The 26,205-nt window shown below is 46.1% G+C and overlaps 1 pseudogene; it reads left to right on the top strand.

Annotated features, from left to right (window-relative positions):
- Positions 1-2,538: 2,538 nt before the first annotated feature.
- Positions 2,539-26,205, top strand: part of LOC123191560 (indole-3-acetic acid-amido synthetase GH3.8-like) — a 39,373-nt pseudogene continuing 15,706 nt past the window's right edge.

The raw sequence follows: 26,205 nt of genomic DNA on the forward strand, positions 1-26,205 counted from the left end.
AAAAAAATATATACAAAAATAATTAAATAAACAATAATAATTAAATTAATTAATTAATTAAGGAATTAATTAAGTTAATTAATTGTAATTAAATTAACCTAATCACTAATTAACATAATTAATTGTTAGTTAATTAAATCAGTGTACGACGAACGGGACCCACCTGTCAGGTTGACCAAGTCAACTGCTGACGTCATGCTGACATCATGATGACGTCAGCAGACACTATTCTGGATAATGTTGATTAAATTAATTAAATAAATCCTAAAAATGATTTAAATCTTTTAAAATTAATATAAGGTAAACCGTAGCTCGGATCGAAAAACTTTGTACATGAAAGTTGCTCAGAACGACGAGACGAATCCGGATACGCGGTCCGTTCGTCCGCCACACCCCCCTAACCTATCGAACTCGCAACTTTCCCCCTCCGGCTCCTCTGCCCGAAAACGCGAAACACTGGGGATACTTTCCCGGGATGTTTCCCCCTTCACCGGTATCGCCTATCCCTACGTTAGGACACCCCTAGCACAACGTATTGCCGCGTCTTGCTTTGTGTTACATTTGATTGCTCTGTTATTTATTGTGTTCCCCCTCCGTTACTCCTTTCCGGTAGACTACGAGACCGACGCTGCTGCTGACCAGTTCGACTACGGAGTTGACGACCCCTCTCTCTTGCCAGAGCAACCAGGCAAGCCCCCCCCTTGATCACCAGATATCGCCTATTCTCCTCTATACTGCTTGCATTAGAGTAGTGTAGCATGTTACTTCTTTCGTTAATCCTATTCTAATGCATAGCCTGACATTGTCGCTACATCTGTTGATACCTTACCTGCAATCCTAAATGCTTAGTATAGGATGCTAGTTTATCATCATTGGCCCTACATTCTTGTCAGTCTGCCTTGCTATACTATCGGGCCGTGATCACTTGGGAGGTGATCACGGGTATATACTATACATACATACATACTATACAGATGGTGACTAAAGTCGGGTCAGCTCATTGAGTACCCGCAAGTGATTCTGACGAGGGGGCTGAAAGGACAGGTGGCTCCATCCCGGTAGAGGTGGGCCTGGGTTCCCGACGGCCCTCGACTGTTACTTTGTGGCGGAGCGACAGGGCAGGTTGAGACCACCTAGGAGACAGGTGGGCCTGGCCCTGTTCGGCGTTCGCGGATACTTAACACGCTTAACGAGATCTTGGTATTTGATCTGAGTCGGCTACGAGCCTATACGCACTAACCATCTACGTGGGAGTAGTTATGGGTATCCCGACGTCGTGGTATCAGCCGAAGCACTTCAGACGTCAGCGACGGAGCGGCGCGCGCCGAATTGGACTGGAACGCCACTAGGCTAGGTCTGCTTTCGGCCGCCCACGCAACGTGCAGGTGTGCTCAGGGCGATGGGCCCAGACCCCTGTGCGCTTAGGTTTAGACCGGCGTGCTGGCCTCTCTGTTTTGCCTAGGTGGGGCTGCGACGTGTTGATCTTCCGCGGCCGGGCATGACCCAGGAAAGTGTGTCCGGCCAAATGGGATCAAGCGTGTTGGGTTATGTGGTGCACCCCTGCAGGGAAGTTAATCTATTCGAATAGCCGTGATCTTCGGTAACAGGACGACTTGGAGTTGTACCTTGACCTTATGACAACTAGAACCGGATACTTAATAAAACACACCCTTCCAAGTGCCAGATACAACCGGTGGTCGCTCTCACTCAGGGATACGAGGAGAGGATCGCTGGGTAGGATTATGCTACTGCGATGCTACTGGAGATGCTACTTGGAGATGCTACTTGGAGGACTTCGACCTACCCTCTTCTGCCTGTTGCAAGACGAAGGTGACCAGAAGCGTAGTCTTCGATAAGGAGTAGCTATCCCCCTCTTATTCTGGCATTCTGCAGTTCACTCCACTGATATGGCCCCTTTACACATATACCCATGCATATGTAGTGTAGTTCCTTGCTTGCGAGTACTTTGGATGAGTACTCACGGTTGCTTTCTCCCCCCTTTTTCCCCTTTCCTTTCTTTCTGGTTGTCGCAACCAGATGCTGGAGTCCAGGAGCCAGACGCCACCGTCGACGACCCCTACTACACCGGAGGTGCCTACTACTACGTGCAGCCCGCTGACGACGACCAGGAGTAGTTAGGAGGATCCCAGGCAGGAGGCCTGCACCTCTTTCGATCTGTATCCCAGTTTGTGCTAGCCTTCTTAAGGCAAACTTGTTTAACTTATGTCTGTACTCAGATATTGTTGCTTCCGCTGACTCGTCTATGATCGAGCACTTGTATTCGAGCCCTCGAGGCCCCTGGCTTGTATTATGATGCTTGTATGACTTATTTTATTTGTAGAGTTGTGTTGTGATATCTTCCCGTGAGTCCCTGATCTTGATCGTACACGTTTGCGTGTATGATTAGTGTACGATTGAATCGGGGGCGTCACAGCGAGGAAAATTTCCGCGCGGCCGTTCCCACTTCCCACCCCCTTCCCCGCCATTGCCCCGCCTTCGCCCGCTCCGGTCCATCTTCCCCGACCATTCTTCGCCGCCATGGAAGCCTTCCAGCCGTCCCCCATCACCGTGGATGTCGCGCACGCGCAATCCCCTCCGGCATATCTCGTCGTCGGCCATGTCGCCCCGCCGTCACTCAAGGCACCACCGCGCCTGTCCGCAAGCGGCAGGGCAACATCGTCGTGCAGGGCCGAAATCTGGCTGGCCCCGCCGGGAAGGCACACGCGCCCAATGCCGCCGGCGCTGCGCGTTCTGCCCTGCCGCCACTGGAGAAGAAGGGCAAGGTTTCGGGCGTGAAGCGCAAGAAGGCTCCTACGAAAAGGCCGACGACTTCATCCTCTCCCTCCGCCCCGGCAAGAGGTACCCCGACAATGCCTGACAAGTGTCGTTGATGGACTCAAAGGCGGCGATGGCATCGATGGCGGTGGTGCGGAGTGAAGATCATGATGACGAGTGAAAAGAGACCAAGATGAGACGTGGTTGTTGCTTTTGCATGAAGTCCTTTTGCGTTTGTCGTAGAAAACTATGTTTTTATTTGCGCGCCAACTATGTTTTATTCTTTGAATTTGAACTCAATCGTCGGAATCATTGTCAAATTGGCTAATCGCAGAATATCCTGTTTTACGGGTCGGCTACGTGGGGTCTGCTCGATCGCAGCCCGCGTCGGCCGCAAAACTGTTTTTTTGTGAACTGTAAACGAGTTTTGCGGGTCGGTCTTTTACGGGCTCTACTAGAGATGCTCTTACTCAGACCTAAATGTGAACCAAAAATGGGCTGCAATTTAATTGCGCCAGCCGGTTTTTGAACCCAAGACCTCTTGGCTCTGATACCGTATAAAAGTGCATGCTCTAGCCAATGCAACCAAAAAATCGTTCTGATGAAAGAGTCTAGGAAACACATTTATACGTCAAATACTCTGATTGGATTGGTGAAACAGTTTGACCTAATAGCAACGTGTTTGGTTACTTGTATCCATCCACCATACTGTTTCTAGGTTGTTTCGTTGTTTACTTGCATCATTTGAGTCAAACTAGCATCACAAAAATTGTACCTGATAACATTCAATAATTTGGATTACAATTTCTTACTTTATGGTTTTATCATATTTATTTACAGCGGCGAAGCCCAATGGGCTAACCCTGTGGCACAAGCTAGGTCCAAAACAATTTTTAGTGCTAATTATTAGCAATAAGGCCCGAGGCAACAGGGTGGGCCAGCAGAAGTGCTACATGGCCCATCTAACCAACCCGCACTCTTCGTTGCTTCCAGCAGCCCATGATCACATACGCTCGTTGATACCCCTAAAAAAACGTACGCTTGCTGAGGGTGCTCCTAACCAGCGCTTTAGGCGTCGACTGGCTCTACCGGCGCCCGCTAGCGACGCGCAGCAGGCCGGCGCACTAACCGAGTCAACAGAAGCAAACAAGAAAAAGAAAACAAACAATTCCTAAAAATATGGGATCGACTGAACCTAGCACCTCACCAATCGTGGCTTGATAAATTAACCGCTAGACCAAGCTAGCTCTTTCACACACTCAAAGAATAACCACCCTAGTTAACGTGTTCTTTAGTAAAACCAATATAAATCTTTTTTATAAAGAAAAGCTAAATTTGAAAACAAGATCATGGAGTTTTAGAAAAGTTCATCGTTTTTTCCTAAAAAGTTCATTCATTTGAAAAAAGACGATATTGGAGTTAGTTCATCAAATTTGAAAAAAAGAAAAAGATTTCATCAAATGGAAAAAAGTTCATCAATTTTGAAAAAGAGTTCATCGATTTTGATCGATTTTGAAAAGAGTTCATCGATTTTGAAAAGAATTCATCGATTTTGAAAAGAGTTCATCAATTTCGAAAAAGAGTTCATCGATTTTGAAAAAGAGTTCACCGATTTTGAAAAAGAGTTCACCGGTTTTGAAAAGAGTTCATCGATTTCGAAAAGAGTTCATCGATTTTGAAAAACAAAGTTCATCGATTTTAAAAAGAGTTCATCAATTTTGAAAAAAGTTCATCGATTTTGAAAAAAAAGTTCGCCGATTTGGAGAAAAAAATATTTGTTTTGTAAAAGAGTTCATCAATTTTGAAAAAATAGTTCACGAATTTGAAAAGGTTCATTGGATTTTGATAAAAAAAAGTTCAGCAAATTGAAAGAGTTCACGTATTTAACAAAGAAAAAGAAAAAATAAACAAAACTGTTCCAACAAAGGAGGAAAAGGAACAGAAAAAGGGGAAAAGGAAAGAAGAAAAGGGGGAAGGAGGTGGAAATGAACACATCTGATGTGGTTGGCCAGTTGGTTGCTGCAGCTTACGTACAATGCAGAAATCGTCGTTTCGAGTCCTGCCTGCGCGCTTTCCAACCTTTTTTTACGGGATAAGAGCAGAAAAAAAACATGATGGGCCGAGCCCAAGTCGCTGCGGGGGGTATGCGCCTGTTAGGGTTAGGGAAAACAACTAAAACGGGCGCAAATGGCGCCGTTTAGGATTTGGGGAGCTCCTAGTCAGTGCTGGAGGCGCCAGTTCGCGCTACTGGCGCCCACGTGAGACGCGCAGCGAGCCGGCCCAGCAACCAGTTGAGAGGCAAACGCGAAGGAAAAAGATCCATGTTTATTCGGCCGGTCTGGGAATCGAACTTCGGCCGCTTACTAGAACGCCAGGCGCGTTAACCACTAAGACAGGCTACCTTTGTTATCTTTTTGGGGAAACAACGCTATTTGGCCTTCCTTTAGTACAAATATTAACCATATAGTAGTATTATATACCAGCTATAAATTATTTGAATAAACAAAACATAAATTTGAAAAAGCATTCACAAAAACCATGAATTGAATTTTTTTTGAAAATAGTTCGCAAAAATGGAAAAGGTTTCTGAATTTGAAAAAAAAGTCCATCAGATTTGAAAAACATTCAGCAAAGTTGAAAAGCGTTCATCGATTTCAAAAAAAAGTTCATCAAATTAGAAACAAAAGTTCATTAATTTGACTAAAGTTCATCGACTTTGAAAAAAAGTTCACCAACTTCATCAAAGTTCATCGACTTTGAAAAGAAGTTCACCAATTTGAAAAAAGTTCATCAACTTTGAAAAAAAGTTCATCAAATTTCAAAAAAGTCCATAGATTTTGAAAAGGTTCATCAAATTTGAAACAAAAATCAACGATTTAGAGAAAAAAATTCATTGAATTTGAAAAAAGTTCATCGAATATGAAAAAGTTCACCTAAATTGAAAAAAGTTCATCGATTTTGAAAATAAGTTCACGTAAATTGAAAAAAGTTCATCGATTTTGAGAAAAAGTTCATCGATTTTGCGAAAAAAGTTCATCGATTTTAAGAAATAGTTCATCAAATTTGAAAAATAAGTTCCTCTATTCTGAAAATGGTTCATCAATTTGAAAAAAGTTCACGAGTTTCGAAAGATTTAGTTCATGGATTTAGAGAAGAAGTCCATCTATTTGAAGAAAACAATTACAAATTTCGAAAAAAGAAAGTAAAAAAGGATAGAGAAAAAAAGCAAAAGAAAAAGAAAAAAGGAAAAAGAACAATAAATAAATTGAGGAAAACATGTATTTCAGCTCATCTGGTTAAGTGGTCGAGTTGGTTATACGTTGATACTTGGTAACCGGCAACGCACGTCCGAATCCTAGCTTGCACGCCCTTTTTGTAGTTTTATCTAGAGTTTAAGAAACAGGAAAATTAGAAGTTGGGCCGAGCCCAAGTAGCGCCGCTGCAAGCGCCGGTTTGCAAAAACAGGAAAAATAGAAGTTGGGCCGAGCCCAAGTAGCGCCGCTGCAGGCGCCGGTTTGCAGAAACAGCTATAACCGGCGCCAAATAGGAAATGCCTAGGATTTGCCCTTGCTGATTGCTTATAAAAATGTACGCTCGTTGACCGTCCGGCGTCACACGCGATTGATGGCCCGTAGATATGATCGATCCTCTGAAAGTCCTATTCTTTTTTTTTTGCGAATAAAGTGGGTTCTTATTCCTTAGAAATAGCATTACAGCCCGCTAATACAAGCTGTATGGTACTGTCTGGAACCTGGTGCAACCAACAGGCGGTGCTACCTCCAGTTCTCCCTACATTAGCTAGACTACAAGCAATACTATTTTGACTATGATCTATTAAAAGCGGAACAAACCCATGAATTACCTCTGAAAGTCCTATTCTACTCCTAAGCTCAAATGCTCCCTTATGAACAGTAAAATCAAAAAAATAGTAAAAAAGCTAAAAAAAACTTGTAAAAGATTTGGGTTAAACTTTGGCAAATGTTTTGTATGCTGCAAAATTTCAACATATAATGACATTTGTGGAAGGCGTGGCTAAAAAGTAAAATCAGTACTCCAAAATGTTTTCAAAACTAGCATTTTTGGAACATTGTTATGTTTTTTTGCCACAAGTTCTAAGAATGCCATTTCGTGCTGAAAATTTTCAAGCATACACAACATTTGTCAATGTTTACCACAGAAAAATCATACTTTTTTATTTTTTAAATTTCTTTTGATTTCTTATTATAATTTCAATTTCACTGTTCATAAGGGAGCATTTAAGCTCGGGAGTAGAAACTCCATGTCCATTGATCCTCTCGCTTCTCCTCCTAGGGATACGTCTTAAAAAAGCGACTCGGCCCCATCTCGTCATCTCCTATTCTGTCCCAACTACCGACCAGGCGCGCACAGCGCAGCGGCGGCAATCGATCCATCAAACCGATCTGTTCCTCAGGGTTTGGTGGTCGGCTCACTCGTATGCAGGGCAGCGGCAGTCGGTAGGCCACCAATCGACGACACCAAAGCGAACGGTGCAGCGGCCATGCCTACGCCTCCCACATTATCACTGCACACCGTAATTTTATCATCCCCTCTTTCTCTAGAAAAATAGCAATATGTTTTTACAGTTTCCACTTGATTCAAATTCTTTCCAGAATCCCATTTTGTGTTGTTTTTCCTAAATATTTTTACAAGTTGCAACAATTGCATATATGTGAACTTGTAGCTAGTAGACTAAATCTTATCTTAATATGTTTAAATGTATGTGTTTTGGCAAAACTTAGGGCATTAGTTATTGTTTTAACTTCGAATAACTAGGTAAACTTTATTAGTTTATCGGCTATTACTATGCATCCTTTGTTTTATAAGTTGTTGAAACTAGTAATTTTTTTGCGGGGAGTTGTTGAAACTAGTAATTGTGTTGCATATTTTCTACTTTTACACTTGAGAGGTGCTTGTCGTCTATGAAACTTGTCAAAACTTGTTTGCATAATCGCCACAATAATTACAAGTTGAAAATGTTATTTGTTATGTGAAAAAGGAAAAAATAGAAAAGCTCACCAATGATCAAGTGGTTGGCTCAGAGGAAGAGGATATACTAAAGGTAACTTCTAAATATTTAGCAATCTAAGTGCTTTGATATGAGCATTTTATTATGTTCTACTTGAAAGTTTAATTATATTTCATAACTTGTAGGTTACTGAACCTTGATGTCTAATGTGTGTTTTGGAATCTGGAAATGCAAGACATCCTTTTCAATAAGTTTGTCCTTTGTTCTATCATTACGTTAAGCATTTTAACTATTGCATTTTTTATACACCAACTTCTATCATGTGCGATAATCCGTCTCACAATTTGTGGAACACACCTTTATTCAATACATCATCGCCTGAAAATTTGACCCCATAGTTTAGTGGTGCATCTCCGCCGCTGCAAAGGAGAGAGAAGCGACACCACACCCGGTGTGGGAAGAACAGAGCAAAGAATACAACACGGTGCTAAGCTCGCCTAGCTTGAAATCCAGCCAAGAAAGTCAAGGAGATGAGACACATGATACCTAGACCGTGTCACGAATAACGTGAGACACCTAGACAGCTAAGGATGAGCAACTCTACGTACTCCCTCTGTAAAGAAAGAGGATGTGTCTAGAGCACATCTAGATGTGCTATAGTTATTACACATCTAAGTAACTCAATCAAACTAGAAAAAAAGAAAAAAAAACTATAAAAATGGTTGCACAAATCTTCATGTAAAATCATTGGCATATGACTTAGATGTGCAATACTTATGGCATATCTAGATGTGCTTTAGCAAAACTGTTTTTAATTATGTACGTAGAGCTGCTCACAGTCAATTGCCATGTGGCCTCTTGACGTTTAGTAAGACTAGCTACAGTGGGAGACTACTAACATGCATATGTTGCTAGTCTATGTTACTATCTTTATAGTGGGGAGTAACATATATGTGGTGTCATGTAACACTTCATTTAGACTCATCTTGCTTTGATATGTGTGATGTTACTCATACTATTAGTAACTAGCTATGTTACCATATGCTTTTTTTTCATTAATTACTTGTCACATCATCTATTTTTTTAGATATATGTGATGTTATCATATATGTTACTCTTATCATGGGTAGTCTAAAATTTCCTGTATGAAAGTACAATAGATGCCAACAAATGAGCAATAAACAACGTGTTTTTCTGTACTAGGCATGCGAGGCCGAAGAACTTGATACAAGAGCTGGTTTCGTCAGACTATGAGCTCAATGATTCATTGGATACCCTTTCTTACGGTGCATAGACACGTGCTGGTGCTGGGAATAGAGAATTTTGGCGGCAACAACACCACCGCACACGCCATGCCCGAGCCATGTGTTAAACGGAGGCTCGGCTGTCTTCATCGTCACCATCATGTGCAAGTTTCCGGCCACTGTACGTTTAGCGCTTTGCGACCCTGTCCGCGTCTTGCCGATTGTCCGGAAGATCTTACTGTCTGGTGACCAGTCGATTAGGCAGCAGATCGACCCGTGATACATGACAACTCCATGAGATTTGTACGTTTGAAATGCCCCGTACTCCCGTACGTCAAGTGACCAGTCGATTAGGCGGCGAGTCGGCGGATCGAGCTCACTGGCTAGTGACCAGTCAGACTAGGCGGTGTTAAATGCCAAACACATGTATGACACTTTCTTTGTTAGAGATGCTCTGTACTCTATCCTCGTTAATGCAACAATGATGTGGTGCCTGGTTCGTTCTTACCAAGAGGGCAATTTTAGAACATGGTGTCCTTTACAGGTAGTTCGATGTGTCTCTCTCAAATCATGGGAAGGTGGAGGAGGTGGAGGCGGAGCACGCCGCGGACATCGATGAGATGCTCGCGTATATGGAGAAGAAGGAGGAGCCCTCATACGTGTCCATCCACCCGGTGCCCAGCACCGACATTGTGAACATCTCCGACGACGAAGTGTAGTTAGGCTAACGTGATGTGCGTAGTACGTAGGATCTCTTTTGCATGATTTTTATGAATTTAGGGGATGAAATGTAAGATACTCGGATGGATAGCACCAAGTATGAGGTTTTACACCGCATGGTGGCACAAACCTGGGTAAACTGCCATGTCCTCTTTCCTTTGAGTTCGTCGAGTTAGGCCGTGAGATTGGCGAGTAGGCAGATTGGAGAGGTTGAGTTTTTCGCATGCATCCTAGAGTTCAATCCTCTCAAGGGTCTGCGGAACTCGAAATCCGACAGGAATATGTAATTTTTTTGTGGATACGCTATCATTGCAGTGATTTTGGAGAGTAAAGTTAGCAAAGGGACGGCTACACTAATACATGTACGCAAGCTGGTGTGAGGGTGTTGACCGGAGCAGAAGACACGGGGTACTTAGCCCAAGGATTATGTAAAGCCAAAACGATGGAGAACAACTTTTGTGCCATACTAAGCAAAATTTGGAGAACAACTTCCGTAGTTCACATGGGCACACAGTTGAGGAGACACGCACCTGCACAGCCATGTCGGCAACATGTTTGCTTTGTGGTCCGCAAACTCGTTTGATCTCTTGCATGGTTTTAAGTTTTACGCTCTCCATCTTATAATGTAAAATGTTTTTTGATATTAGTGTAGTGCCAAAAAAATCTTATATTATGAGACGAAGAAAGTAGTTTCTAAAACTCAATAAATTTTAAATCGTTGTATCAAGTTTCAGCAGTCGAAACTTAGAAAAGTTTTAACTTTTTCTACTAAAACGTATTCAAAAGGAGTGCAGTGTTTCGGTGCTCAGACTCATCTGCATCTGGTTAGTAAAAAAATCAAAAACAATACTAGAAAAATTTTAAAAAAATTATTTTTTTGTGTGGTAGATAATTTGATGCGTGAAGTTCGCTCTAATTTTTAGATCATTTGGACATCTGAGCAGCTCTCTGCAAAAAGAAAAACAAATCAGGTAGAACAGTGAAAGAACAGTAAACATTTTTACGGATCCCGGATTTATCTTTTTTATCGACAGCTGCTCAGATGTCCAGAAGATTTGAAAATTAGAGCGAACCTCACACATCAAAATATCTATGACACATTTTTTTTGAGTTTTTGAAATTTTTCTAGTATTTGTTTTGAGTTTTTTTATCGAGGTGGGTGCAGCTGAGCCCGGGCTCAGAAATGAATTACGGATTCAAAAGTGTTTTATTTCAAAGCTCTCTCATCATAAGAAACAAGAATATACATATGAAACATAACTTGGACTTTCAGTTTGATATAACCGATTCAAAACTGAAAGTAAAAAGAAAAGATACCGTTGCCTCGAATCGCCTCCCGCACATGCTTGCCGTATATGCTGTCGGTTTGTATCATAGCAGCATAGTGTATTCTTGTGATTTGTACTTATCATGATTTTTTTTTTGCGGTACTGATCCAGTCTATTATCAAGTTCATGGGAAGTACAAAACGCATCAAATATAATAAAAATCACATCAAATTTTTGAGAGCAAGCACTACCGCCGTTAGAACACCTTATTTCGAGACTGATAACCCATTTATAAATAGAAGAGAAAGCTTAATGACGGATCACAGCATAGTATAGACGTTTTGTAGCTCCTAGCGCTAGCTTTCGTTGCTAGTACGTGTTCCTGAGTGAGGAAAAGGCGCCTGCCGGCCGGAGACCAGCCTCATCAACAATGGCGTCGGAGGCGGAAGAGAAGGACGTCGAGAACCTCCGTCTCATCGAGGAGATGACCTCCAACGTGGGCGCCGTGCAAGAGCGAGTCCTGGCGGAGATCCTCTCTCGAAACGCCGCCACGGAGTACCTCCCGGACCGGACTGCGGCGGCCCCACCAACCGTGCCACCTTTCGGGCTAAGGTGCCGGTGGTGTCGTACGGCGCTCTCAAGCCGTACATCCAGCACATCGCCGATGGAGACAGGTCGCCCATCATGTCGATGCACCCTGTCTCCGACTTCCTCACCAGCTCCGGTCACTAGTAGAAAAAGGGTCAAATGTGAGACACATTAGTGTCGGTTTGCATTTGAGCCGGCACTTGTCCATTAGTGCCGGTTCAAACGGCTAGGCGGGAGAAGATCTTTAGTATCGGTTCAGTGCGAACTTTTAGTGCCGGTTCATGCCACGAATCGGTACTAAAGAGGCTGGGGCCCGGGGCTGGGGCTCGGCCAGCCCCTTTAGTACCGGTTCGTGGCATGAACAGGTAGTAAAGAGGTTGTGGCAGGCTGTTTTTAGTCCCACCTCGCTCCCTAGCAAGATTTTTACCATCTTAAATATGTTAATTCTCAAACTATCACAAACACTTGGTCTTCATTGAACTCTATGTATAGAATTTGTGGTTGCAATATGAGTCTTCACCGGTTTCTAAACCGTTAAGGACTCATATTGATAATTCAGATTGTACACAAAAAGATCATTGATAATCAATGTATTTTTGATGTATATTTTTACATGTTTATGCCCTCACTCTCTCCACTCACTCGGTCTCCCCCTCAACCCCCCCGCGCTAGTCCTCCCCCGCCGACCGCCCCTCACTCTCTGCTGACATGTTTATGCCCTCACTCTCTTCACTCACTCGGGAAAAATTGGACGCACTTCATGTACAAATTAGACAATCTCTTTCGGAGTATCAGGATTTCGGACGAGAACTCATCTGTTACACTGACACTTTATTTTTCTAATCTTATTTGAACTCCAGACTTTTTTTGCGTTCTGTATGCACCATTCAAAGCGACGTCATCAATTTTCAACACTTTCTGATATCATTTCCTATTTTTTCAGTCATTTACCGATTTGTTTAGAGAGCTAAATGACCGTAAAACTGAAAATCACTACAAAATAAACTCTGAAAATGTGGAAACTTGGCATGGTATCATCATTTCAACCATATAGCATGTGCAAAAGAGTAGAGAGGGTTACGGCAAAAACTGGATGCACTTCATGTACAAACTGGACAATCTCTTTTGGAGTATCAGGGTTTCGGACGAGAACTCATCTGTACACGGTTACTTCACCTTTTTAAACTTGTTTGAACCTTAGACTTTTTTGCGCTCAGTATGCAACATTCAAATCGATGTCATCAATTTTCAACCCTTTCTGACATCATTTTCTCTTTTTCAGTCATTTACCGATTTGTTTAGAGAGCTAAATGACCGTGAAATTGAAAATCACTACAAAATGAACTCTGAAAATGTTGAAACTTGGCATGGTATCATCATTTCACCCACATAGCATGTGCAAAAGAGTAGAGAGGGTCACGGCAAAAATTGGACGCACTTCGTGTATAAACTGGACAATCTTTTTTAAAGTATTAGGGTTTCGGACGAGAACTCATCTGTTACACGGTTACTTCATTTTTTTAAACTTATTTGAACTCCAGAATTTTTTTTCGTTCAGTATGTAGCATTCAAAGCGACGCCATCAATTTTCAACCCTTTCAGACATCATTTGCTCCTTTTCAGTCATTTACCGATTTGTTTAGAGAGCTAAATGACCGTGAAATTGAAAATCACTAGAAAAGGAAATCTGAAAATGTTGAAACTTGGCATGGTATCATAATTTCACCCACATAGCATGTGCAAAAGAGTAGAGAGAGTCACGACAAAAACTGGACGCACTTCATGTACAAACTGGACAATCTCATTCGAAGTATCAGGGTTCCACACGAGAACTCGACTGTTACACCGGCAATTCAAAATTTTAATAACTTATTATAACTTCAGACTTTTTTTGCATTCAGCAGGCACCATTCAAAGCCACGACATCAACTTTCAATCCTCTCTGACATAATTTGCTATTTTTAATGCGTTTACTAATTTGTTTTGAGCTAAATGACCCTGAAATTGAAAAGCACTATAAATGAACTCTTAAAAGCACTACAAATAGAAGAAAATAAACAATGCGTAAAAGAAAAAACTATATAAAAAATTACTCAGAAATAAATAGAAGAAAATAAATAATGCAGAAAAGAAAAACCTATATAAAAAATTGTGGGGGCGCTACCCAGTGGGCCTGTCAGACCTCGGGTGTGCAAATTCAGGCCGAGAAAGCCCAACAGGCTCACAGGACAGCGCGCCATAGTTAGGCCCAGAAACCTGCTATACAGAAGAGTTCGAGGGAGCAGCCGCGGCTGGGTTTATAAACCAGTGCGGGTGCCCTTCGCCCGACGAGGTGGGACTAAACTTTGCGCCCCTCGCCTGGCAACGCACCCCCTTTAGTACCGGTTGGAGCCACCACCCGTACTAAAAGGGGTGCGGTTCCCACCGCTTCGCTTGGCCAAAACAGACCTTTAGTATCGGTTGGTGGCTCTAACCAGTACTAAATGTGGGTTCTATATAAGAAAACATTTCAAATAAATTTGTCAGTTTGTTCTCCCTCTGCTTCTTATCTCCTCTGCCTCATTGTCGCCCCTCGTCGCCGCCCCCGTCTCCGTCCTCGTCGCCGTCGCCCCCGCCCCCGTCCCCTCTGCATCGTCGTCCGGTCGCCTCGCCGTCGCCGTGGCCGTCGCCCGCGCTGTGAGCCCCTCTCCTCGGCCCCTCTCCTCCCTCCAATCGAAGCCGCCACGCCGCAGGCGCCGTAGGTGCACATGCGCACGCGTGCGCGCATGCACACACACACACACACGCACGCACACACACGCAAACACACAAACACACGATTCTGTTTTTAGTTTTTTTTTTCTGTTTTATACAAATGTTTTAGATGAATTAAGTAAATATATATATATATTATATTAATGTCAAATAGTATATAGAAATGTTAGAAATGTTAGAAATTTTAGAAATGTTAGTTTTAGCTAGATGAATTTGATTAATTTCAAATTGTTATAGAAATGTTAGAAATGTTATAAAAATGTTAGTTTTTAGTTTCTTATAATTTTAGTTATAGAAATTTAGAATTTGCATATAAGTCACAATCCAATCATTTAAAAAATGTTACTTTTGCGGCGTATAGTATTTTTTCTCGACGATGCCCGGCCCGCATCCTCGCCGTCGACCCGTTCGCGACGACGTCCTGCTTCAGAGGACCCATGTCCGGGACTGGGCTCCGCCGGGCTGGCACTGGGAGGTGCTACATTCAGGGGCGCGCCGCTTGGTGAGGAACCCGGCTCCGGGTCCCGTCGTCGACCCTGATATCCTTTGGTGGCGTTCGCGTGGGCCACATTCGGTGCAGAGGGAGCCGGCCCCGCCAGAGGTGGTGCGTCGCCGTGTCAGGGAGGAGGACGAGCATATCCGTCGCTACATGACTGCTATGGACGTCAGGTTCTCCAATACCTGGCGGGTTGTTTGGGCAGATGATCGGAGAGATGATCCTGTGATGGTTCCTTCTCTTTGGCTGTCCACCACCCGCGCCTTAGGAACCGCGAGTGGCCTAGATTCTTCTGTAGTATTCGATCTTTATTAGCTACCTAGCCAGTTATGTATTCGATATATAATATTCGAGACGATGTATTCGAGATTATATATATTATTAGAGACGATGTATTCGAGATTATATATTATTCAAGACGATGTATTCGATATTATATATTATTCGAGACCATGCATATTATATATGTACTATATGATTCAGTTTTTTCTTATTGATTGCATCCATGCATTGTAATTTGAATACTAAATTGTTTTATATTTCTTCTGGATTAGTTAAAAAAAGCTATGGCGGATAATACCGGCAGAGAGGAAGAAGAGGCCCTGTTCGAGATCATGCGCAACCCTCGTAGGCCAGATGATCTGAATGAAGCAGACGACGGCTCCCAATTTCTGAACAATACCGGGGAGGGTGATGATAAGATATTCGATCTCGACTACCGAGCTGATGAAGTCATGAACTATGATTATGATGCCGCAGCTATGGTGCGTAGCGCTACGAGTCGGGGTATTACAGGAGGTACAGGCGGAGGCAAGCGATATAAATATGGTCCAAGCCTCGCTCCTCTTCCTGAGAGGCCTTACGACATGATCGAGGAGCAAAACGCAGCCATAGTGAAGGGCCAAGTGGACGCCCATTTTGAACCGAAATCGGCACCGCCGCCAAGGGAGAAAGTGCATGAGGAAACGATTGACCACTTTATTCGTATGACTAGACCACCAGCTCCCAAGCCTGTTGACTCAGACTCAGGGCCAGTCCTGAGATTTTGGGGGCCCGGGGCGAAACAAAATTTTAGGGCCCTTAACAAAATCATCTCAAAAATAATAACTAACGTATGTATACATTCGAAATGTCCAATAAATGCTTGGGGATCTATGTCACGACGATATTGCGAGTTACTAAAGTTATATTTAATGGCCTATGTAGGAAGTAGAGAAAGGTATGTGTGTGTGTCTATCACAAGATATCTCAGAAATGCAAAGTCATGTTTAATGTCATGTACTACAACTATATAAATACATTAATTGTAACAAAAGGCCCAGAGACAAGCGACTCCATAAATAATCAAAAATACTGAGTAGTCCTTGGATGGACTAATAGTAAGATTGTTATTCCAAATAGCAATATTCAAGGTATTTTGATAGGTGAACATATTCATATAAATGATATAATTATTAGTTTGTATCTTCAAAGATCAAATCAACAATATTGTGATAGTGCAAATTTACTCTTACCTAATTGTGAAAAAATGAGTAAATCCAGAGTTATTTACCCGATTTCTACAGTCATTGTACATTTCATATCAACATCTATAGCACCACTCCTCGTTCTTGATCTGTTTGAGATCTGTACATCACAGGAATAGCATTATCAAAATGCAGAATCATAGCAGTTAATGAAACATACGGCGGAAAACATCGACCCGACCGGCAACTCTTACATCCACAAAGCAACGGGACACAGCTCCTCCCAAAGCAACACGCAGCGCAGCCAAGCTCCGTTCTGATTAGGGCCTCCTCCTCCAGCTAGCTTCTTTCCCGCCGCGATCTAGGGCTTCGCCGCTTCGGGCGAAAAGGCGGCGGCGGCGCGTGATGCCTGTCTGGCTTTGTCGATGCGTCTGTTTGCCAAGCATCTCCAACTGTGTAGCTGCAACTAGTTGGGCCAGGCCCCTTAGCGTAGTTATACCATGCAGGCCTTACATAGAAATTTTTGGGCTATTCAACACAGGAAGACCAGACGAAGAAGTTGTGGGTTGCGTCCCTTGACTCCCTGCCTCGTTGTGCACCTGGGAGGGGGCCCCCTGGAAGTTGGGGGCCCGGGGCGGCCGCCCCTTCTGCCCCCCTCCCTTAGGACCGGTGTCGTGGTTCTAAGCCTGACAGTAGAGTGGGGGTAGGTATGGAGAGGCAAGGTCCTAGCTATGGAGAGGTTGTAAACACAAGGGATGTACGAGTTCAGGCCCTTCTCAGAGGAAGTAATAGCCCTACGTCTCGGAGCCCGGAGGCAGTCGAGTGGATTATGAGTATATGAGTTACAAGGTGTCGAACCCCTCTACCTGTGGAGGGGGGTGGCTTATATAGAGTGCGCCGGGACCCCAGTCAGCCCACGTAGGAGAGGGTTTAAGGTGAGTTAAGTCCGGGGCGTTACTGATAACGCCCCACATAAAGTGTCTTTACTACCATAAAGTCTACTTAATTATAGGCCGTTGCAGTGCAGAGTGCCTCTTGACCTTCTGGTGGTCGAGTGAGTCTTCATGGTCGAGTCCTTCAAGTCAGTCGAGTGAGTCCCTCGTTGGTCGACTGGAAGGCGACCTCTTCTAAGGGTGTCCTTGGGTAAGGTACTTAGATAAGGTTCATGACCCTACCCTAGGTACATGACCCCATCATTAGCCCCCGAATGGATTGAGGCTTCGAGTGAGGAAGGAGTTGATGTTGTTTCCGATTAACCTTTGCACACTGGTCGTGCGTTGTTCTGGATCAAAGAATCTCTTCGTCGATAGTGAGCAACTTGTCTTCAGTCGACTCGATCCATTCTCTTCTTTCGTCGAGTGATCTTTCGGGCTTCGACGATCCCCGAGCGACGGATCGTGGGAAACCCCGTGTCTGACAGACTGATCTGCTGTTCGCGGATTTCGCGGGATGCGAAATTTGGGGACGCGCACGAAGCGGAGCGGACCGCGGCGTTCGGATGGGACGGGACATAGACGCCTCGATCTCCGCGCCGCTTTCTTCGCCACGTATCCCGTCTGCATAACTGTTCCTGGATATGATTAGATCGACCGGGCCCACCTGTCATCCACTCGGAAGGGACCTTATAAATGCGCCCGGCGAGGATTTTTGTACTGTGCCTCAGCATTCTCTCTCTCTCTGCTTCCTTCGTCCCCGTCCAGCGCGCTCGCTCTCGCCCCCGCACAACTTCCCCTCGCACATCTCGCCGGCAACCATGGCCAAGGAGAAGACGGCGGCGCTGGAACGTGCGAAGAAGGCGTCGGCGTCGGAGAAGGCGAAGGGGAGATCTACCAGCCGCGGCGGGTCTTCGTCCAGATCCCGCCTGCCGAAGGGCTGGGTCCAAGGAGACTGGATCCAGTCGACCATCACAGAAAAAGATCTCCTCGACATGGCCAACGAGGGCTTGATCCCTCATGGAGCTACGAGGCTTTCGGGGAAGGAGTGGCAGCCCCAGCCAGAAGAGGGTGAGTGCGTGCTCTTGGCCACCCATGTTGATCGTGGATTTTCTTTGCCGCCGAGTATTTTCTTCCGTGGCTTCTTGAACTTCTTTGGAGCGCAGCTCCACCACTTTACCCCAAATTCTATCGCCTATCTTGCCGCGTTCGTGTCCATGTGTGAGGGTTTCCTGAGCTGTCGACCGCACTGGGGTTTGTTCAAGCATATATTCACGTGTCGCTCTCAGACTGTGAAGAAGGCGAGCCCAGGCGATGAAAGAACCCGAGTCGTCCAAATGTGTGGGGGTCTGGGGATCCAGGTGAGGAATAAGAGCACCTTCCCGCCCATGACCTTTCCCAAGTCAGTCAGAGGCTGGCAGTCGACCTGGTTCTACTGCCAGGACCAGTCGACGCCGGGGCAGTCGAGTGGACTCCCTCAGTTTACCATGGACCGAGTGAACAAGCCCTCCTCTCTGAAGTTGATTCCGGAGGAGAAAGCTGACGTGAAGATGTTGATGGAGCGCGTGGTGCAGTTGGTTCGGGAGGGAGTGACGGGCATGGATCTCCTGGAGGTCTTCCTTAGGCGTCGCATCCAGCCCCTTCAGTTCCGGAGCCACTGCATGTGGTTGTACTGTGGGACTGAAGACGAGACTCGAGTCCATCCAGAAGCAGTCGACGATGTCACTCTGGAAAGATGGATGGCAGCCGTTACCGGAAACAAGGATAACCCACGCGGAGCCAGAAGGATTCCTCCACTCGACCACAACAGCGATCCAAACAAGGTACGCTTGTTCTGCTCTCCACTGTGTTCTTGTCACATTCATTTCTGTTTATCCTGCCGACTGGTCGACTGATCCTTGTCTTGATATCTGCTAGGCCCTCACCGAGCTGTACTCGATGCCCAATGGGGCACAAGCTCCGACTGAGGAGGGTGAGGCGAGTGGGGGCGAGAGCCAGGAAGAGGAGGAATGGGACTCGGACGTTGCTGAGGATGATGATGACGATGATGATGATGACGGTGATGAAGATGACGTTGAAGACGAGGAAGAAGAGGAGGAGGAGGTCATACCACCGCGCTCAGAAAGGCGGTCGAAGCTTGTCCACGACCCTTCGACTGAACGTGGTAAGGGGGTTGCGACCGCTGCTCAGTCGACCAAACGCCCTCGGACCACCTCTCCAGTGCCGACTGAAAAGGCGCCGAAGCAGCCCAGGGCGGCCCCGTCGAAGCCAATCAAGCTCCTGCCGAAGATGAAGGTGTCCATCCCCACCATATCAGGGTAATCGTGCTGCTTAAGTCTTCTTATTTTGTGTGAACTTTGTCTCTGGTTGACGCTGAAGTTAGTCGACTGATTCTTTGGAGCTGCAGTGCTGCTACTTCTGAGACCTCAGCCCGGGCTGATGACCATGAGATGGAGGACGCAGCAACTTCAAAACCAGGTACTATATTCTTAACGCCGTTTTTAGTCGACTGACTCACGATCTCTGATCCTGATTCTTCTCCGTAGCTCCACCCAATGCTGTTATCAATCTCCCTGATGATGATGAGGATGAGGAACCGCTGAAGCGCAGAAGGAGTAGGAAAGCGTCCGCCAGCAAGGTGCCCCAGGATGTGACGGCGCCTGAGATTCTTATTGCGGAGGAAGAGAACACCACTCGACACACAGTGTCCTTCGCAGATCCATTGACGAGTGCTCAGCAGCCCTCCCTCTTCACGACGCACCACGTCCCAGAGGACCAAGCTGGCGCGGCGAAGGAGGCGATACGCCAAGCGGGAATCATGATGGAGCAGTTGAAGACCATCCGGGATGCGAGCCAGGCAGCTTATGACGCCAGTTCTGCCCTCCAAAGCAATGTTCAGGTCAGTCGACCACCGTTTGTTCTGTTGGATATGCTACCAAAAACTTTTCCTTTCCGGAATTTATAGTAGTCACCCACTGGGTGTGTCGATTAAACTCCGTGTTAGTGGGGGCACGCTGAGTGCACCCACTGGGTGTAGTCCCCGAGACTGTGGTCGACTGCTTGCAGTTGATTACAGTCTTAAAGAATACATCTCTCTCTCTCTTTTTTGAGGTCGACTGGTCGACTTTATCTTCAACAGGATTAGTGGGGGCACGCTGAGTGCACCCACTGGGTGTAGTCCCCGAGACTACGGTCGAATGCTTGTATTCGGCTGTAGTCTTAGAAACGTGTGATTTTTCCTTTTTCACTCGGAAGTGAATTATATTTGACATTTAGTCGATTGGTTCTTCGTAGAACTCCTGTGATCTTGTGGCTCGCTACTCTGAGCTGGAAAACAAGCACACTCACCTCGAGCTGAGCTTGAAGCTGGTTCAGGAGAAGCTGACGAAGGCAAAGGAGGAGACCTAAGGTATGTTTGGTGAGACCCTGACGACTGCTTTTCCCCTTGCTTGCTTCAAAATCTGATCTTGCTGTAACTTGCAGGTAAGGTAAGGGAGGCCCAACAGAAGAAAGACCTCGAACTAGCTGAGAAGATCAAGCTTGCTGACGAGAAGTTAGCTTCAGTCACCAAGCTTGAACAAGACAATACCAATCTGAAAGCTGCTCTTGGGATCGCCAACAAGGAGGTTAGTCGACTAAAAACTGATAAAGCTGCCCTGACCGACCAAGTCAGTAAGTTGACTGGGAAGAAAAATGATCTGGAGGCCTTCCTGAGTGGTCTTGCCAAGAAGCTGTTTCTTATGCTTGAAGGTAAACCTCTATGCTCGGCAAACATTTCCAATCGTGGTTTTTCCATTCGGCCATTCCCTTGACTCAGTGATCATCCTTGCAGAATTTTGCCAAAACTTTGAAGAAGAAACTAGCCGGCTGGAGCCAAACCTCGACCCCGTCAATTCTCCGGTGAACGACGAAGTTGCCATGGATGTTTTCCGACTGGAGTCTCGTGTTGCAGCTGTCGTGGACTATCTCGCAAGGCTGAAGGCCGCCACATCTCGCATCGACTCGACGCTCTGGCCTGGGGAGACACTTCAGAATGACCTTGAGTCGCTGATGGCCCGCTTGAACACGATCCCTGGTCGAGTGCAGGAATGGAAGAAGTCCTCGGCTCGGTGTGGTGCAGATGTTGCTCTGTGTCTGGCCCGAGTCCACTGTAAAGATGCGCGAGAAGAGAAGCTGGCGGCCCTTCGGGTGACCAACACCAAGAAACACGACTTCAGGTCCTTTATGGAAACTTTCCTTGCGGCTGCCACTCGGATCGCCGACGGAATTGACCTTGATGAGTTCGTTGCACCTTCCAGCCCTCCACAGGAGGGGTAAAAAAACTTCTTCTGGCTCGACGCTTTAAATTTGCCTCGGTATGCCGAGTGGAATTGTAACCGATAAACCTTAACAGGCTTAACGCCTGAGCACTTTCGGTTCCTTTAGATATCGATTCAAACTTGAATTTGGTGCTTGAATACGATTGCTTTTGGCTCGAAATGTCTTTTGCAGGTTCAAAGCAAGGCGCCTTTACTGCAATCGACTTATTCTTTAGTCCACTTAGGCGAGCACTGGGCTGCGGCTAAGCCTCCGAGTGGAAGCCCGGCTTACCACTCGGTAGGATTTCTATAACTTAGGCGAGCACTGGGCTGCAGCTAAGCCCCCGAGTGAGGGGTTTACTCTTCACTCGGTAGGATTTTGATAACTTGGGCTAGCACTGGGCTGCAGCTAAGCCTCCGAGTGAGAGGTTTGCTCTTCACTCGGTAGGATTTTTATAACTTAGGCGAGTGCTTGGACTGCAGCTAAGCCTCCGAGTGAGAGGGTTGCTCTTCACTCGGTAGGATTTTTGTAACTTAGGCGAGTGCTTGGACTGCAGCTAAGCCCCCGAGTGAGAGGCTTGCTCTTCACTCGGTAGAATTTTTTACAACTTAGGCGAGCACAGGGCTGCAGCTAAGCCCCCGAGTGAAAGTCTGGCTTACCACTCGGTAGGATTTTGATAACTTAGGCGAAACGGATTCGCAGCTAAGCCTCCGAGTGGGAGTCTGGCTCACCACTCGGTAGGATTTTTATAACTTAGGCGAGTGCTTGGACTGCAGCTAAGCCTCCGAGTGAGAGGGTTGCTCTTCACTCGGTAGGATTTTTGTAACTTAGGCGAGTGCTTGGACTGCAGCTAAGCCCCCGAGTGAGAGGATTGCTCGCCACTCGGCGTGATTTTTTAAACTTAGGCGAGCACAGGGCTGCAGCTAAGCCCCCGAGTGAAAGGTTTGCTCTTCACTCGGTAGGATTTTTACAAACTTAGGCGAGTGTTTGCACTGCAGCTAAGCCTCCGAGTGAGAGGGTTGCTCTTCACTCGGTAGGATTTTTATAACTTAGGCGAGTGCTTGGACTGCAGCTAAGCCCCCGAGTGAGAGGTTTGCTCTTCACTCGGTAGGATTTTGACAAACTTAGGCGAGTCCTTGGACTGCAGCTAAGCCTCCGAGTGGAAGTCTGGCTTACCGCTCGGTAGGATTTTGATAACTTAGGCGAAACGGATTCGCAGCTAAGCCTCCGAGTGGGAGTCTGGCTCACCACTCGGTAGGATTTTTACAAACTTAGGCGAAACGGATTCGCGGCTAAGTCACCCACTGAGGGGGAATTTTATTGGACAAAAATAAAAAGTGACAGAAATTATGGAGGAACTATGACACTATTATTTTGAGGTCCATAAACTACAGAAGTACTTTATTGCAACTCATCCGAGTGATAAAACTTAAGTATAAAATGGGCGGAGTAGTTCCGCGTTCCAAGCTCGGGGCTCGTCGATATTATGCTCGACGTTGTAAAGACGGTACGCCCCGTTGTGGAGAACCTTGGTGACGATGAAGGGACCTTCCCAAGAAGGAGCAAGCTTGTGTGGTTTGTGCTGATCCACTCGGAGAACTAAATCTCCTTCCTGGAAGGCTCGCCTCTCACATTTCTGGCGTGGAAACGACGCAAATCTTGTTGGTAGATGGTCGACCGGATCAGAGCCATCTCCCTTTCTTCCTCTAAAAGGTCGACTGCGTCCTGCCGCGCTTGTTCAGCCTCTGCTTCGTTGTAGATTTCAACTCGAGGAGCATTGTGGAGAAGATCACTCGGCAAGACTGCTTCAGCTCCGTAGACCAAGAAGAATGGAGTTCTTCCGGTCGACCGATTAGGTGTGGTCCGCAGCCCCCAAAGCACTGAGGGAAGTTCGTCGACCCAAGCTCCAGCCGCGTGTTTGAGATCACGCATCAGTCGGGGCTTCAATCCCTTAAGAATCAGTCCATTAGCTCGCTCTGCTTGTCCATTCGACTGCGGATGGGCGACTGAAGCGTAGTCGACCCGTGTGCCTTGGGAGTTACAGAAATCTCTGAATTCCTCCGAGTCAAAGTTCGACCCATTATCCGTAATGATGCTGTGCGGGACTCCATATCTGAATATTAGTTCCCTGATGAAGCTAACAGCAGTACCGGTGTCAAGGTTCTTGATTGGTTTAGCCTCGATCCACTTGGTGAACTTGTCGACTGCCACCAGTACATGCGTGAAGCCGCTTCGTCCTGTTCTCAAAGGACCGACCATGTCCAATCCCCATACTGCGAAAGGCCAGACGAGTGGGATGGTCTTCAGAGCCGATGCAGGCTTGTGCGACATATTCGAGTAGAACTGACATCCCTCGCACTTATCCACTATCTCTTTTGCCATCTCATTCGCCTTTGGCCAGTAAAATCCGGCTCGGTATGCTTTGGCCACGATGGTCCGAGAGGACGCATGATGACCACAGGTCCCCGAGTGGATATCATTGAGGATGAGTCGACCTTCTTCTGGTGTTATGCACTTCTGACCAACTCCAGTCGCGCTTTCTCTGTATAATTGTCCTTTGATTACGGTAAAGGCCTTAGATCGACGGACGATCTGTCGAGCCTCTTCCTCATCCTCCGGAAGCTCTTTTCTCAGGATATACGCGACATATGGAACTGTCCAGTCGGGAATGACCACCAAGACCTCCATGATCAAGTCGACCACCGCTGGGACTTCAATCTCAGTCGGATCTGTGGCACTCTTGGGCTGTGGAGTTTCTTCGGTGAAAGGATCTTCTTTGACTGACGGAGTGTGTATATGCTCCAAGAACACACCACTCGGAATGGCTTCTCTCTTGGAACCTATCTTTGCTAGATCATCAGCTGCTTGATTTTTCAGTCGGGGTATATGATGGAGCTCCAACCCCTCGAACTTCTTTTCCAGCTTCCTCACTGCACTGCAGTATCCAGTCATGGCTGGGCTTCTCACGTCCCACTCCTTCATCACCTGGTTGACCACTAAATCCGAGTCGCCATAGACCATCAGGCGACGGACGCCGAGTGAAATGGCCATGCGCAACCCATATAAGAGGGCCTCATATTCTGCCTCATTGTTGGAGGAATCAAAGTGAATCTGGAGCACATATCTGAGCTTATCTCCTCTGGGGGAAACCAGGAAAACCCCAGCACCGGAACCATTCAACATCTTAGAGCCATCAAAGAACATGGTCCAATGCTTCGAGTGAACTTCAGTCGGCTGCTGCTGTTCAATCCACTCGGCGAGGAAATCTGCTATTGCCTGGGACTTAATGGCTTTCTTTGCCTCAAACTTGATATCAAGGGGAAGAAGTTCAATCGCCCATTTGGCCACTCGACCAGTTGCATCTCTGTTGTGCAAAATCTCTGATAGTGGAGCGTCGCTGACGACTGTGATGGAATGATCAGAAAAATAATGAGCAACCTTCTTTGTGGTCATGTATATTCCATACACAAGCTTCTGATAATGAGGATATCTTTGCTTGGATGGAGTCAAGACTTCAGACAAATAATACACTGGGCGCTGAACTTTGAGAGCTTTTCTTTCTTCTTCCCGCTCGACCGTAAGCACAGTACTGACGACTTGTCCTGTGGCTGCGATATAGAGCAACAGAGGCTCTTTGCTGATTGGAGCAGCAAGCACCGGCTGGGTGGAGAGCAGAGCTTTTAGCTCGGCAAACGCTGCATCAGCTTCTGGAGTCCACTCGAACTTGTCTGTCTTCTTCATCAGTCGGTAAAGAGGCAATGCCTTTTCACCGAGTCGTGAGATGAATCGACTTAATGCGGCCAAGCATCCAGTAAGCTTCTCGACATCGTGCACTCGCACAGGGCGTTTCATTCGGAGAATTGTGCCAATCTTCTCTGGATTAGCGTCGATTCCCCGTTCGGAAATGAGAAAACCGAGTAACTTGCCACCGGGAACTCCAAATGTGCACTTTGATGGATTGAGCTTGATATCATACCTTCTGAGGTTGGCAAATGTTTCGGCGAGATCAGCGAGCAGGTCGGAACCTTTTCGTGACTTGACAATGATATCATCCATATATGCTTCCACATTCCGACTGATTTGAGTGATTAGACACTTCTGAATCATTCGCATAAATGTGGCTCCGGCATTCTTGAGGCCGAATGGCATGGTGATATAGCAGAAGCACCCGAATGGAGTGATCAAAGCTGTTTTTACCTCGTCGGGTCCGTACATACGGATCTGGTGGTACCCGGAGTAGGCATCTAGAAAAGACAGTCTCTCGCATCCCGCGGTCGAGTCAACAATTTGATCTATGCGAGGGAGAGGAAAATGATCTTTCGGGCAGGCCCGGTTGATGTGCTTGAAATCAATGCACATTCGGAGCGACTTGTCCTTCTTAGGAACCATGACGACATTAGCGAGCCACTCGGAGTGGTATATCTCTCGGATAAATCCTGCCGCCAACAGTCGAGCCACTTCCTCACCAATGGCTTTTCTCTTCTGGACGGCGGACCGCCGAAGATGCTCTTTGACTGGTTTTGCAGATGAGTCGACTCTTAGGCGATGCTCAGCCAGTCCCCTGGGAACACCTGGCATGTCAGCGGGCTTCCATGCAAAAATGTCCCAGTTCTCACGGAGGAACTGGATGAGCGCTTCTTCCTATTTTGGGTCGAGTGTTGTGGAGATGCGGGTCG

Source organism: Triticum aestivum, chromosome 2A (assembly GCF_018294505.1).
Source record: "Triticum aestivum cultivar Chinese Spring chromosome 2A, IWGSC CS RefSeq v2.1, whole genome shotgun sequence".
Taxonomy (NCBI): Eukaryota; Viridiplantae; Streptophyta; class Magnoliopsida; order Poales; family Poaceae; genus Triticum; species Triticum aestivum.